At 44.0% G+C, this 14,294-nt stretch overlaps 1 protein-coding gene across 1 annotated transcript in view; it reads left to right on the plus strand.

Moving 5' to 3' along the window:
• The window catches only part of MRPL3 (mitochondrial ribosomal protein L3), a 347,579-nt gene that overhangs the window by 186,877 nt on the left and 146,408 nt on the right, over positions 1–14,294 (plus strand). The window lies entirely within an intron of this gene.

Below are 14,294 nucleotides of genomic sequence, written 5' to 3' on the forward strand. Positions count from 1 at the left end.
AAAATATTTAGTTTTGTCACACTTCGAAAACATGTCTTTTAAATTTCTTTTTAAAAAAATGCAGGGGACCAAATATTTGTAAAATGGCTATCTAGTGATCAGTGTTTCATTTGTCACATAGTTTAGGTTACAGTTGGCTATGACAACTGCAGGATTCTGCCCTTTGACTTGTTAGTGAACAGTGTCACTACGACAGCAACAAGGCAATACGCCATTTCGGCCCAATGGTTACCGGACCTACTTCTTTATATTATAAAGAGATTTTCATTTGGAACCCAGATCACATATACTTTGTGGGTTTGGTTGTATTATGTGCTTTGTTATGCTAAGAATCCATTTTTTTAATTTAAACTTTATGTACTACATGAGTTCTTGAGTTGTAAGGTTAGATAACGTATAGCATTAAGGAGTAGGTGTTTTGTTTCCTTTTGTTTTGATGTGGTACTCAGTGTATTCTGTTCTTCCTGTTGATGTGTAAACGGTTGGTATCTTGTGTTTCGTGACTTCTCCCTGTGTTGCTCTAGTCAACGGAATTTGATTATGAACGAGTGCCCAAAGTGCTTGAGTAGCAGTTGAAAGAACTTCCACCTCTGAGCTTGCTGAATAAAAGAACCTACATGAAACATGGACTGTACCCTGCCTCTTCCATATGTACACCTGGAATAGCTGCTTCATGATTTCACAAACACTTAAGCTTGGATGGGTTCCAAACAGGTCACTTATACCGCTATGGGCCTTGAGGTGCCAGGTTTTGAATTAAGAGATGATGATGTTGCTTGGTTGCAGGTTCAATAGTCATTTGAAGACTCCTTTTGGAATCTGCTGCTGCTGTTATTCGCTTTGTTTTTATGAATTTAAAAGCAAATCGTTTTAATGGAATTCAGCAACCCCATCATGACACTTTTCTTGATTTCACCCAGCAACCATGATTTTCATTCTTACTGAATGGGATGCAGCGACCACACTGGAAGCTACTAGCACATCCATATTAGTCAGTGATGGGAAACTCACCTGGATTCCAAGTCGCTGAACTTTGAAGCTCGGCTCCTGGCAGCTAGCTTGAATCTCCTGCACTCAAATGTTGCCATTTTGAATGGAACACAGGGCAACCACTATAATCAGCTTCTCAGCTAAATGGAAGCAACCTTTATTTGGATGTGGTTGCATTTATACATTTGTTCATACCACTGATGAAGGGCTAGAACACTTTGGGAGACTGGTAGCACACTCTGTGCCTGGTTGGGAAGGAATGAGTTTGTAGTGTGTTGTGGTGTTATGTGTGAAGACCAAAGTGGTGGTGTTATTGTGTCATGTATCACTGCACTCAAGGGTGTAATGCAGCCACGAGGAGTGAGAGATGGAATTCTTCATCCTGTCATGGGGATGAGCCTTGCTTTTACACTGTGTTAAGTTGGCATGAGCTTATTAGAAGTTTAAACGCCAATTTTCCTTTCTGCTGCCTTTGCACATGGCCCACATTATTATAAATGTTTAGAGTTTAGCAGAGTGTTTTGCTTCACACGAGAATAATATGTTTTTCTATATTAGCAGCTTTGCTTAGTAAGCTTTGTCTGAACAGTGAGTGCCGAGGCCTTCAATGTTATTTCAACACAGTGGTTGTTGTTCGGACTGATCAGCGCACGTTCTAGACATAACATATGTGCAGCTGTGGCCACCTCTGAATATGGCATGTTTAATAATGCACTGGGTAGGCATGATCACACACTCTTGGAGAACATTTGCATGCAGAGAGCTGTGGCAGAAACTGATGTGATCCATTTCTGCTAGGATCAGAGGTATGGGGCCGCCCTTGTAATCCCAAGAGACCTTCTGTAGATATAAAATAACCTACTAGCAAGGGAGGGTGATATATAGGTGTATTCTAACCCGTTTCCATTTAACATTGTAATATGCTTTCTCCCTTTGTATTTTATGGAATAGTAACTATGCTGATAATCTTGTTGCTTATAATATGTTTGCTTGTATTAGCTAAGACTGCTCATGAGAACACTGCATTAGAAATAAATATTTCAAACTTGCTCGTGTCTCCATTTACTCCCTGTTTTGGACTGGTATGAGAGTATAACGAAAGAGTGTTCATGTGTTCCACATTGCCTGAGGTATTCTAAGTTCCATGTTCTGGGTTGTCTAATCATTGGGGTTATGGAAGAACCAATGAGACCATGATTGCTAGTCTGGTAGGGGATTTTGGTTACTAAGGTGAGTTTTGGTACACCCAAATTCACTGAGGTTCCAAGTCTCTATGCACAGTTCTGTGTATGAGCAGAATCCCTGCTACAATCCACTTGCATTATTGTCTACCGTTAGGAGGGTGTGGGTTGTATAGTGTTTTGAGGCTTTGTCTGAAACTGTGGGTATACTGTTATTGTGTTGCTCAAGTTGTGTATCTATAGATACGCATGGAAAGGGATTGAGAGATGGATGTTTATATTATGATTTCTATTTTCCTACTGTAATGTTTTTTTCCAGTTCTTGGGCTGGTATGGTTTTTAGTCATCTGCTGTCAACAACGTTGTGGAGAACGTATGTTCTGATGCTAGGTCAGTGTGTCACTAAGTCATCTGTTAACTACCACCATTAATTCAAGGTAAACTTGCTTGATTCTTGCCTTAGCAAAGTCCAAATCCATAATTGTGCTCCCCGTACGGAGAAGGAGGTAACACCACAGCCAGACTTAGAAGTATTGTGGTGTGAACAGAATCACAAATAACCAGTCACAACCTTCAGACAGGGCATACATGTTGTAGTATGCACTACATGTGATCAGTGCTCATTTGAATTCGTCCTCCATTTGAGTACGTTTGGAAGCACTGCCAGTGTATTTAAAGAGGTAGGATTGCCTTTTCCCTTTCAAGGTCCCACATTATACATGCTTTTCATAGGGCCTTAAGCTACTGGAGTAAACATGCTGCACCTTGCCACCCACCTGGAACCTAAACACTGTACTTACTCAACGGATAGATCCTCCTTTTGATTGAATGGCCCACTGGACCATTAAACCCTTGAAGTTCGCTTGCTTAATGATATTGTCAAGGGTTGCTAAACTTTTCTTACTGTGAAATAGTTGTATCTTCAAATACATAGGATCAGAATTGTTACAACAGACATACGATTGATTCATTCTCAAGGTAGTCCTAATCCTTCAGTTAGATTATCACATTGCTTTTTTGTCCCTGTTCTACAATCTTCAGCAGACACAGCACTGCACACACTTGTTACTAGAAGAGCTCTGAGGTATATCATGGACAAGATCAATCGGTTCAGAAGAACACAGCATCTCTTTGTGACTTTATCTCCTCAAAACGTGGCCAGTCCTAGCAAGAAGATGAGTGCTTCCAGCTGGATTGTTCAGTATATACAACTGTGGTATTTGGTGGTTCACAAGATATTGCACTCTTAAATGCAAGCTCAACTCCAAAGAAAGCAGCATTCTTGACTTTCATTGTTAATCTTTCTGTAGTGGGCATGTTTTAGATCACCTCCAAGGTCCTTTGGTGATACATTTAATAATCATTGCTTTATGTAGCTAGTATATTAAGAAATCTGTTTTCTATCAATCGTGCTTCTCTCCGTCGTCCACGGGATGCTAACTGGACATTTGCTTGGAAATAATTTCTCTCAATGTGCAACTATAATAGTGTTCTCCGGTGGCGTCCCGTCCTGTGCCGAAGTGGAGCGCCGGGCAGGAGGAGGGAGGTGGGGAGGCTTTGGTCACAATTAAAAAAATATATATATATATATTCTTACCTTAATGCTGCTGCCACCGCAGTCTCCCACGCATCGGCTCTTCCTGCTTTTGGCCCCGGGGCTGGGCACAGGCTCCAGCCTGGCCAGCGGCCAATCCTGAAACTGCTCTCGCATGAGAGAAGCTTCCGGATTGGTCTAAGCGTCGGCAACTTGCGTCCCAGGCAGACTGGAAGCCTATGCCTGCTCTCTCCAGCCCCAACAACGCAGCTGAGGCTTGAGAGCGCATCTCTGCGCATCAGGGGTTTGGTCGGCCTGAGACGGCTACTAACAGAGAGGCAAGGTTACTGGCAGGCATGAAGGATGCTGATAAACTGCCCTTCTGTCTTATGGAGGGTGCTCGGTTACATAAAGACTCCCCGTACATTGTGTGAAACAGATCGCACAGACATGGGAATTAGGGATACGACACGTACTACGCCGGTCCATGTTCTCTACGCAACTGCCGCTGTGGTGGTTGAAGCCATTTTTGCAGATCAAACGAGTCATGTCAATGATGGCATGGATTGAGGGAGGTTTTGAAACTTTGGGGGAGCTGTATCCTGTGGGGAGGTGCATCACATTTGCGGAGGCACAGAAGGCGTTTGGAGTGGGCATGGTCAATTTTTACTGTTTGCCAAACTTACCAAGACAGCCAGTGACATCTGGACTGGATTTCCACAGACCCCAGTAATGTCACTCACGCTGGAGGTGCTACGGGTTGGAAACTCCACTTGGGGGATGGTCGCCCGCCTACATGGAGTGCTAAGGTGAGACAGGCCTAGTACCGTGATGGTGGCAAGGGAGGGCTAAGACATTGACCTGGTGGAGCCCTTGACTGACAGGGATTGGATGAAGGCTTGTACATTACTGTGTTGAGTCTCCGTAATGCGCGATTCAAATTGGCAAACCTCTACATCTTGCACCAAGTTTACGTTTCGTCGAAAAGGTTGCAAGTTATATATAGAACCAGGTATGGTGCTTGCTCCTGGTGTGAGACCATTGGCCTATAGGTGTCCGGGACTGATGGTATATTGGAGCATGATTTCTCGCAGGCTTCGAGAGGTGACTTATGTACACATAGATCTTAGGGTCCTACACTGCTTGTTACACTTAATACCGAGCCTGAGTGGGAGTAAGGTGTACTACAAATTTGCACTGCTGTGTCTCCTTCTGGCAAACAGAAGAATTGCCATCTAGTAGATGTCTCCTAGGGAGCCTACATATAAGCAGTGGAGTAGGGATGTAGGTGAGTGGGCTCTGGCAGAAGAATGTGGAATGTGTGAGGTCCAAACAGGTGTTAGGTGGAGCAGGACTGTTTTGAGTGGACAGGGATGTTGCATGAATTGATGACTCCGATCACGGATATGGGCTCAGACACTGACTCGAATGATAGATTGAATAATCAGCAGTTTTGTAAGCTCTCTGTCCCTGAGTAACCATTGCTGGGCGCTGATATCTGCTGGGAACTCGTATGGAGGAGGTGTGGAATTGGAAAGTGCATGTGACCGTGTCAGATTTATTAAATTATACTACATTGAATGTCGCTCTACCGAATGTTTTTGTAACACGGTTTTGCTAACCTTGACAAAAAAAATATAAAAAAGTCTTTAGATTTGAGATTGTCGCGTATAGCTTTGTAGTGCTCAAAAGGATTTAGTTCATTACAAAAGATAACATTCAAAAATCGATATTTAGATGACTACATTCTTTTTTTTAGTGTTACGTCGTTTTTGTCCTTTTTGTTCTACCCTTTGATATCTCTTCTATTGATTTCTTCTTACATTTCTAATTTCCATCTACAATTATAGTGGAAGTGCAGCCTCATCGTTAATAAACATAGACATTGCCTTATTGAGCTTGTTTGGTTTTTCCTCACCAGATAACGATAGTAGCAACCTACAGGAGAATGTTTCTTAAGAGAATCTGATATTGATTAGAGCAACCTACAAGAGAATGTTCCTTAAGAGAATCTGATATTGATTAGAGAAAATAATCTGTTTCGGGAAATCATTTCTCCTTTGACAGTGATGCAGCATCCAAGAAGCTGTAAGTTCCATGGCTGGCTGACTGTATAAGAACGACACATTGCCGTCTATATTTTAGGGGGGTGGACATATGCATGCCTTTACCAAAGAAAAATTGAGTACAAAAATATTTCTCCTTCTCAGATGCGTTTGAAAGAAATAGCCTTTCATTGGTGTCTACAGCTGTTTCTTCCTTTTTCCTCCACTGGAGCCATGCTGAGACATTAAATAAACACTGAGCTGTAATGCATTTCCATAGCGAATAATTCCTAGGGAGAAAGAGAAATATTGTCAGTTGAGTCGGTGCTGAGGTCTTCAAGGTAAGAAATGTAGCTAGAATCATAGATGTGTGTATTGTCCTGGTGGTGTGCCTCATGTACTTGATCACTTGGAGAAGAGACTAGAAGTATGGCACTTGATTGATCTGCCCCATTTTATAACGACACTGTAGTTAGGAGGACATTGACTCTCTCACGCCTGAGCCCAAGATTGAACATTACAGACGACTCTGAAGAGTCTTGAATACGGCGCTCTGAAGACGGCACACATTAGGATTTAGGACTCGAGAACAGCACAAGCCTCTTAAAACCACAGTGCAATGTGTGCTATGGATGACAATCACAAGACTGACCCGAGTGCGAGACTACAGATCATCCTGCGTGGATAGCCAGTGATACAGAACACATGGGTTCAGTTGTAAGTTCTCTGTTGGGTTGCACTCTTCTGGTGCCTGTGGCCACGTGCACCAGAAGAATGCATGGTGCACCATGTAACGGTACACCCTTTTCCCTCTTAGTGCCATCAAGGAAGAGTCCCATCCATCCACTCACCAGATGCCATTTGAGATGCACATTCCCTATCTGAGCCAACCAGTGCTGCACGCACATCGGGTCCCCAATGCTGCCTGACCCGATGATGGTGACCGCCACCTGTGCTGTTTCAATCAGCACCGTAACGGCGCACAACTCACAGTGCACACCGTCGCTGCGACTGGGGAGCTGATTGATGCCCCTTGCCGTTGAATCTTGGGCCTATGCCATCGCTGCCGTGAGGAGCACCTGATGATCAGCTGAACCTTCACACTCCACAGTGAGTACCTGTTACACCTTCGGATTCCTGGCCCAACAACCTGCTGGACCTTGGTCCACGTCTCCTGCAAGAAAGGCTACTGTGATTTCTTGGCCCCCCTTCCCCTCTGCCTTTCACAATGCTTGCATCTCAGGCGGAGGTGGAGTTTGCTGTAGTGCCTGTCCCCAAGATGGTGACTGGGGCCAGTCCTGACTACCGCCGTGGGGGACTCCTGAGGCACTGGGGCACTCCCAAACGACCCTGCTCCTGCTCACCCTCCATGACATTTGACTCTGAGATCTTTCCATCGGCAGCTGAGACCTAGACATTTTGACTGATGCTTGGTTGGAGCTACCTCGCGAGCTAAATGGGAGATGGGCTATGGATTTCCCTCCCTGACCATCACATACCCAGCCGGTCTTTGGGCAAACTCTCCTGCTTCTCTCTACTGGACTTTTGTCCCTTCTCCTCTTCACCATAACCCCTATCCCCCTCCTCTCTACTCTTCTCCTCTTTCCAGCTATTGACCTTTGCCCTCACCCGTCCTTGCTCATAGTTCCCACCCTGTCTATCCACTGGACTTTCTTCTGTGAACTTTCCCTCGTCAGTTGAGACTGAGCTATCTGACTGATACCCAATGGAGCTACCTGTTTTGCTATTGGGGAAATTGGCTGTGGATTCCCTCCTCGGACGTCACCAACCCAGTTGGTCTTTGGTCAGACATCCTTTCATGGCGTCTTTTCCTTCATCCTCCCCCTTCACACTTCCCCCTCCTCTCTGTTTGTCTCCCCTTTCTTTCCTCTTAATTTTTGACACAATGTGTATTTGTTTTTATTCTCTAACATTGTGTAGCCTAATGTAAAGAGCTCTGATACCTACGGGTACAGCCAGCACTATATATAACTCATAAATACTGATCCTCTGAACTTCTGATGGACCTTTGACGACGCCCCCTGGGCAGATGCCAAAACTGTTTGTACTCACCTCCGTGCACGAGCAACCTTGGCCGATGCCCGGTGGAGCTGTCATATGCAGCGAAAGAGATGTCTGGCCCTGCTTTCACCCCTTCGGCCATCACCTACCCTGCCGAACATCTGCCATATATTTTCCCTGTTTTTCCCATTGAGTAGTCCCTCCCTCACCCTCCTCCTCCCCCTGTGACTCTTTGATTTGAGTGATGTAACTATGTAATCTGTAACTTGCTGTAGCTCATGTAAAGCGCTCTGATACCTCCGGGTCTAGCCAGCGCTATATAAAACTTTTCAAATAAATAAATGCTGTGGGGGGGGGGGGGATTCAGGATGAACGATAGAAGGGAATTGGAGGTTAATCTCCGTGTGAGGAGGTGGCAGTGTTTTTCTACCCTGCTGGCTACCGAATAAATCATTAAACACACCAAATCCTAGTTCTTGTGGCAATATTAATTTATTGATCTGTAGACATCACTGGATAAGAGTTAGTCACCCCAGGGAATCTCATAGTCTAGAGAGTGTCAAGATGTCTCAATCTATTGTCCTTATAAAAAGCAACCAAGCTCTGATCAACACATTTAGAAGAACACAAGACCAACAATCACCTTGGAAGACACCCAGAAAAATATGTGAAGAGCGAGATGGCACCTCACGGGCGCACCACCAATGGGACCCCTGGCTGGTACTCACCAGGATGGCCCTGTTCTCATCATTGGTGCCATCAAGCTTTAACGTAAATGTGTCTCAAACCCAAAGTAAAGGGACAGTGAATGGTGCAGTGGACACAACTTATATGTGACAAAAACATACGACATTAAACATTTAACATACAAGTTACTGTGCAACTAGGACAATACATTTTATTCACATTCCTTTCTTTGTTGCAAACAGTAAACACAAACACATAAAAAAGGAGAGTGTGAATACTGCCTATCGATTCACACCCTACTTACAGCCGACATGTTTCATTGCCTTGGTTTATATCAGGCAATTTCCTCAGGGCAAATTAATTTAAATGCCACTGCCAAAGACACTGTGCTTTGAGTGCCTTCGAGGGCTGAGTAGACGCCGAACGTGCAATCTCCACCGCAACTGAACCAAAGGGAGATAGGATCACGCTCACCTGTTGGGGCTACTTTCCTGTTTTTAAGTTCCTCTCGGCTGGTATGAGAGGCGAGGCTACGTGAAGGCACTCAAAGCACAGTGTCTTTGGCAGTGGCATTTAAATTAATTTTCCCTGAGGAAATTGCCTGATATAAACCAAGGCAATGAAACATGTCGGCTGTAAGTAGGGTGTGAATCGATAGGCAGTATTCACACTCTCCTTTTTTATGTTTTTGTGTTTACTGTTTGCAACAAAGAAAGGAATGTGAATAAAATGTATTGTCCTAGTTGCACAGTAACTTGTATGTTAAATGTTTAATGTCGTATGTTTTTGTCACATATAAGTTGTGTCCACTGCACCATTCACTGTCCTTTTACTTTGGGTTTGAGACACATTTACGTTAAAGCTTGATGGCACCAATGATGAGAACAGGGCCATCCTGGTGAGTACCAGCCAGGGGTCCCATTGGTGGTGCGCCCGTGAGGTGCCATCTCGCTCTTCACATATTTTTCTGGGTGTCTTCCAAGGTGATTGTTGGTCTTGTGTTGTTCTAAATGTGTTGATCAGAGCTTGGTTGCTTTTTATAAGGGCAATAGATTGAGACATCTTGACACTCTCTAGACTATGAGATTCCCTGGGGTGACTAACGCTTATCCAGTGATGTCTACAGATCAATAAATTAATATTGCCACAAGAACTAGGATTTGGTGTGTTTAATGACTTACTGAGTGGAGGGCGTCCTAGTTTTGTCTTTCCCTCTAGACTCCTATTTTGTTTGTACCGAATAAATCATACCTTATATATACGTTCCAGTTTCCTTGTACTGGTGACGAGTTGCCAATCAGCAGGACACCCCATGTGTGTCTTCTTCAGATTGTGCCATCCTGCTTCTCCTGAGTCCGATTGGGAAAGATGGAAGGAAGGTTTCGAAGCATACTTTGATGCACACGAAGGGGTATCTATTACGCATAAGAAAATATTTGCTGTTTGTTTACAGACATTGCTTGGATTCTGAAGAACACAATATATTAAAACACATTCCTAAGGTGGTGGGTCTTGCACTCAAAGATGAAGTAGATAGGGTGGAAGATGAGTACTCCACATCCATCAAACATGCAAAAATGTAACATTAGAGAGACACACATTTTTTCAAAAGGGTACAGTTACTGGGGCAATCTGCAGCCAGCTTTGTGGGTGTATTACACATTCTGGCATTTTCATGTGAGTACAAGTCATTTGAAGAGGAGATGATAAGGCGCCAGTTGGTTGAGAAAACAAGTAATAATAAAAAAGGTACAGGAGACCCTGTTGTCTGAACCTGATTTGACATTACAGAATGCTATAGATATGGCTACCAGGAGTGAAAGCACAGTGCCCTGTATGGAACAGATTTCATGGTCTACCTCTATAGCTGCATCATAAAGTGTGCTAGTGGTCAAAAGCAAGTACAAGGAGACCGAAGAGAGGATGTATCAAGAAAAGGTCGACCGGAATTATAAGAATATCAAAAGGTCTACTTACAAGCTGTTGGGGTGCTATAGATGTGGTAGTTCATCTCATCTTGGTAAAGCCAGGGTGTGTTCAGCCATAGATCAGACATGTGCCAAATGTTTTAAAAAGGGGCATTTCGCAAGGGTTTGCAGATCGTCTGGCAAGGAGTTATTTTGCAAAGATTATTCCAGAAAGGTGCACAATGTAGAACAATCCACAGAGGGAGTCACTTGCATAGAGGAGAAGCAGCTCTTCACCATCATTGATTTGGGGGGGGGGCGCATATGGGGGAGACATATGTGGTGTAACTAAGCAAGGATCCAGAAGACCTGTATGTTTTTTGAACATCAATGGGGTGGACGTTAAGGTTTTGGCAGCTTCAGGATCCATGTTTACCCTTATGAGCAAAAAGGTTTTGAAGGAAATTTCCAAGTTCAGGGTATTGACTAAAGAGGTTCATCAATATGCCCAGTCGGCTATGGCGGAAAAGTCATTGATGTAGTGGATGAATTTGATGCTGATTTGTGTTTCAGGGATGTGAGACGATGAATGTCTGTTGGGGTAGCACGCTCAGGAAAATTTGGGTACCATACTCTATCCCAAAAATCCCCATGAGGTTATTCTGGAGAATGATTATACCCAGGTTCATGCAGTCAAGGAGAAAACATGGGAATCCATGTATCCTGAGGTTTTCACAAATGAACTGGGTTTATTCAAAGGCTTCAAACATAAAAAAAGGTTGATTGAAGGGGTTCAAGCAGAGGTGTTTAAGGCCCGTAGAGTGCCTTTTTCCTTGCGGGCTGAGTTAAAACAGGAGCAAAAACAGGAGCAAGACAAATTGTGTTCCAGTGATGTACTACAACCGATCGAGTCCTCAGACAGGGTAGCTCCTGTGGTTCTGGCCAGAAAGGTTAATGGTACACTATGCATGTGTTTTGATTTATGCAACCTCAACTAATACATATGGGTAGATCAATATCCCTTACCCAACATTACAGCGATGACTTTTACACTAAAAGGGGTTAAGTGGTTTAGTTTATTGAATATGACATCCGCATATCGCCATATTGACATGCACCCCGATTCTAGGCATTACACTGCATTTATCAGCCCAGAGGTGCTGTTCCAATTCAAACTTATGCCTTTTGGACTTGCTTTTGTTTCCGCTGTGTACCAGAGGATTGTGGAGAGCATGTTCAAAGGGATATCTGGGGTGATGGCCCTTCAGGATGACATGCTTGTGTATGGTGCTGATCAGGAGCAGCACAATGATGGTCTACAACAGGCGTTATCCATTTTAGAGGGTAAAGGAGTCACTCTTAGCCTTGACAAATGTAGATTGAATGTGCCCACAGTGGAATATTTGGGATTCAAGTTGTCCTCCGAGGGTGTGGAACCCAAGGCCTGCTTGGTAAAAGCCATAGAGGATTTTTGTTCTCCTGGCGACAAGTTTCAATTGAGGTCTTTTATGGGACTCATTTAATTTAATGCTAGGTTTTTTCCTAATTGCGCTACGAAAACCTTTCATAGGCGAGGTCTCCTCAAAAAGAACACCAAATTCATGCGGGATACCGAAGTCCTCCACACCTGGGAAACCCAAGAAACACAAATTGTTCATCAGTGCCCTTCCTTCAGCATCTTCAACTCTATCCTCCAGATGCTTTGAGGGTGTCTTTAGTTGGACCACTGTAGCTTGTACCTCCATGAAAGCATCTTCGGTTTCCAATATGTGGCCTTCCACCTCTCTCACTCTCAAATCTGTGGCACACATTTTGTCAGAAAAGGAGGACGTCCAGGCCGACCGCACCTGTCTTTGTTTTCAAGGCGGTCTTTGAGGATTGGATGCCTTCTATGGCTCTGTTGCTGCTGAACAGGTGGCACGGGCTGCCCCTGTCTCCGACCACTTCTCTCTCACCATCAGGAATGTGGTTGAGTGGAGAATCTCTCCTAGTGGCGAAGATGGCAATAAAGGAGGTGTCTCAGCATCACAAAGCACAGGAATTGCACACCGTGAAGCTGTCCGCTACTTGTTATGTCACTCAGGCTATATGTCTCCTCACCTCCAGTCCCTTCAGTGATGGTCGTTGGTGACTGACCTCCTCTAGCCCTGTGGCCAAGCGCCACCTCTAATGGTGATGAGGCGGAAGGCAGCACTAGCAGCTGCTATCACACCCCTTAGATTTCAGTCGCACCTGGGTTTCCCTCCACGGTCACCACCTCCTTCTTTGTACCGTGCTTCTTCACAGTCTGTGTGGCTACGCTGGCCTGGGTCCACCTAAGCGGGATTGCAGACTTCCCCTAGCCATGTGCCCCATGGCCATCGTAGAGGTACACCTATGCTCCGCCATGGCTCCGGTAGATGATTGAGCTCTGTAGGAACTGGAGCTTTGACCACAGGGGAAAAGCACTGATATCAGCAGCGTTGCGAGCGTTTCTTGTTTTATAATGGTACTCAGTTTACCGACCATGGGAGGATGAAAGGACGAGTTGGCTTTCGTGGGATTCAGACTGTGATCACCGCATATCTCAAACACACGTTAAACTCGCTAATGCAACCTGGCGGGTGTAGCGCAAGCCTCAGCTCAAAGGAGCATGACACTGTGCAAAAATACAACCATCGTAAAAAAATGACCATAAAAAATATAACGAACCAAGAAAAAAAAAACACTACAATTTAAAATAAACCAACCGGAAAAGATCTCGACTGACAATCAACCGAATTCAATAGCCTAATTATTTTGATTAGGAGCATCTAGTAAAAACATGAACTCGAGCCAAACCAAGTTACAATGTTGAGCTTCGTTGTTTAAATAATCCAATTTCCGAGACATTCTTCGGGACATGATGCAGTTCACCAGGCGTATCCCCCTGCCACGGGGAGACGGTCTTTCACAGACCCGGCCCTTAACCTCCTTCTTTCTTGTTCAGATAATCAACTGCCAGAAACGCTTATGGAGTAAACCCCTGAAAGCTAAGCCCCTAAAATCTGCAATTTTCCATCACTGAAAAGCAATTTGTACTACAGCGAAACGCTAACCGGCTGGAGTGAGTGGAACATTGAGAGCACGGGGTCCTTTACAGCATCAACAGGGAGGTAATACACAGCACAGTCCTTTTTTTTTAGATCATAGCGAATCGGTCAGTGCCTTAATAAGTTGTCATAATAATGTGGTATTCTGAGGGGATAATTAACTGTCCTTTCACTTGCTGAAAATGGTGTCCCTGGAAAAAAGTTACAGCTAAATATGCTTCAAGACCGGTTTCCTTCATGGTGTGTGTAAATGAACGCTAAGATTACACAGTCAACCAAGTTTCTGTTCAGAAGGTAGAGGGTAATTTAAGGGGGGGGGGGCATAAAAGGGGGCCTGAAGCCAGGCTATGTCAGCTACTGAAAAGCAGGGGACATAAAAACACAAAAATGGCCCTTTGAAAGACCCTGGTATTTAAAGAAAATGAAGTCTCTGAATGGATAAACCAGGGCTTAGCGGAACAAGTCCCTTCTCACGAATGTGGAATTGAACTTCAGAAGTAATAACCAAGTTTGGAACTAAAATTTACAAGCTTTCTTTGAAAAAGTGTTGCCAAACAGAAAGGTACAACTGCCTACAGATGCAGCTAAAAGAATCTAACATATTGCTTCTGCAGAAGTTTCACTCTGAAAGAAGTTGACTCCCACAGAAGCTTCTTTTTTTAATTCCTTCAGTGGAGTTGGTTTAGTTCATTTTCGTCACTGCCATATATATCTTTGGAATCTGTCGTGTACTTTGAATAGGCGGTGGAAGCAAGTGGTGACTACTGAGTGCTTTTAATGATTGTTAGAGTAATTTATACATCTTTCCCTCAAAATTGATTCATATGTCCCAAAAGCATAATATCTTTTTTTTTAAT

The sequence above is a fragment of the Lissotriton helveticus genome, chromosome 10 (genome assembly GCF_964261635.1).
Source record: "Lissotriton helveticus chromosome 10, aLisHel1.1, whole genome shotgun sequence".
Lineage (NCBI taxonomy): Eukaryota > Metazoa > Chordata > Amphibia > Caudata > Salamandridae > Lissotriton > Lissotriton helveticus.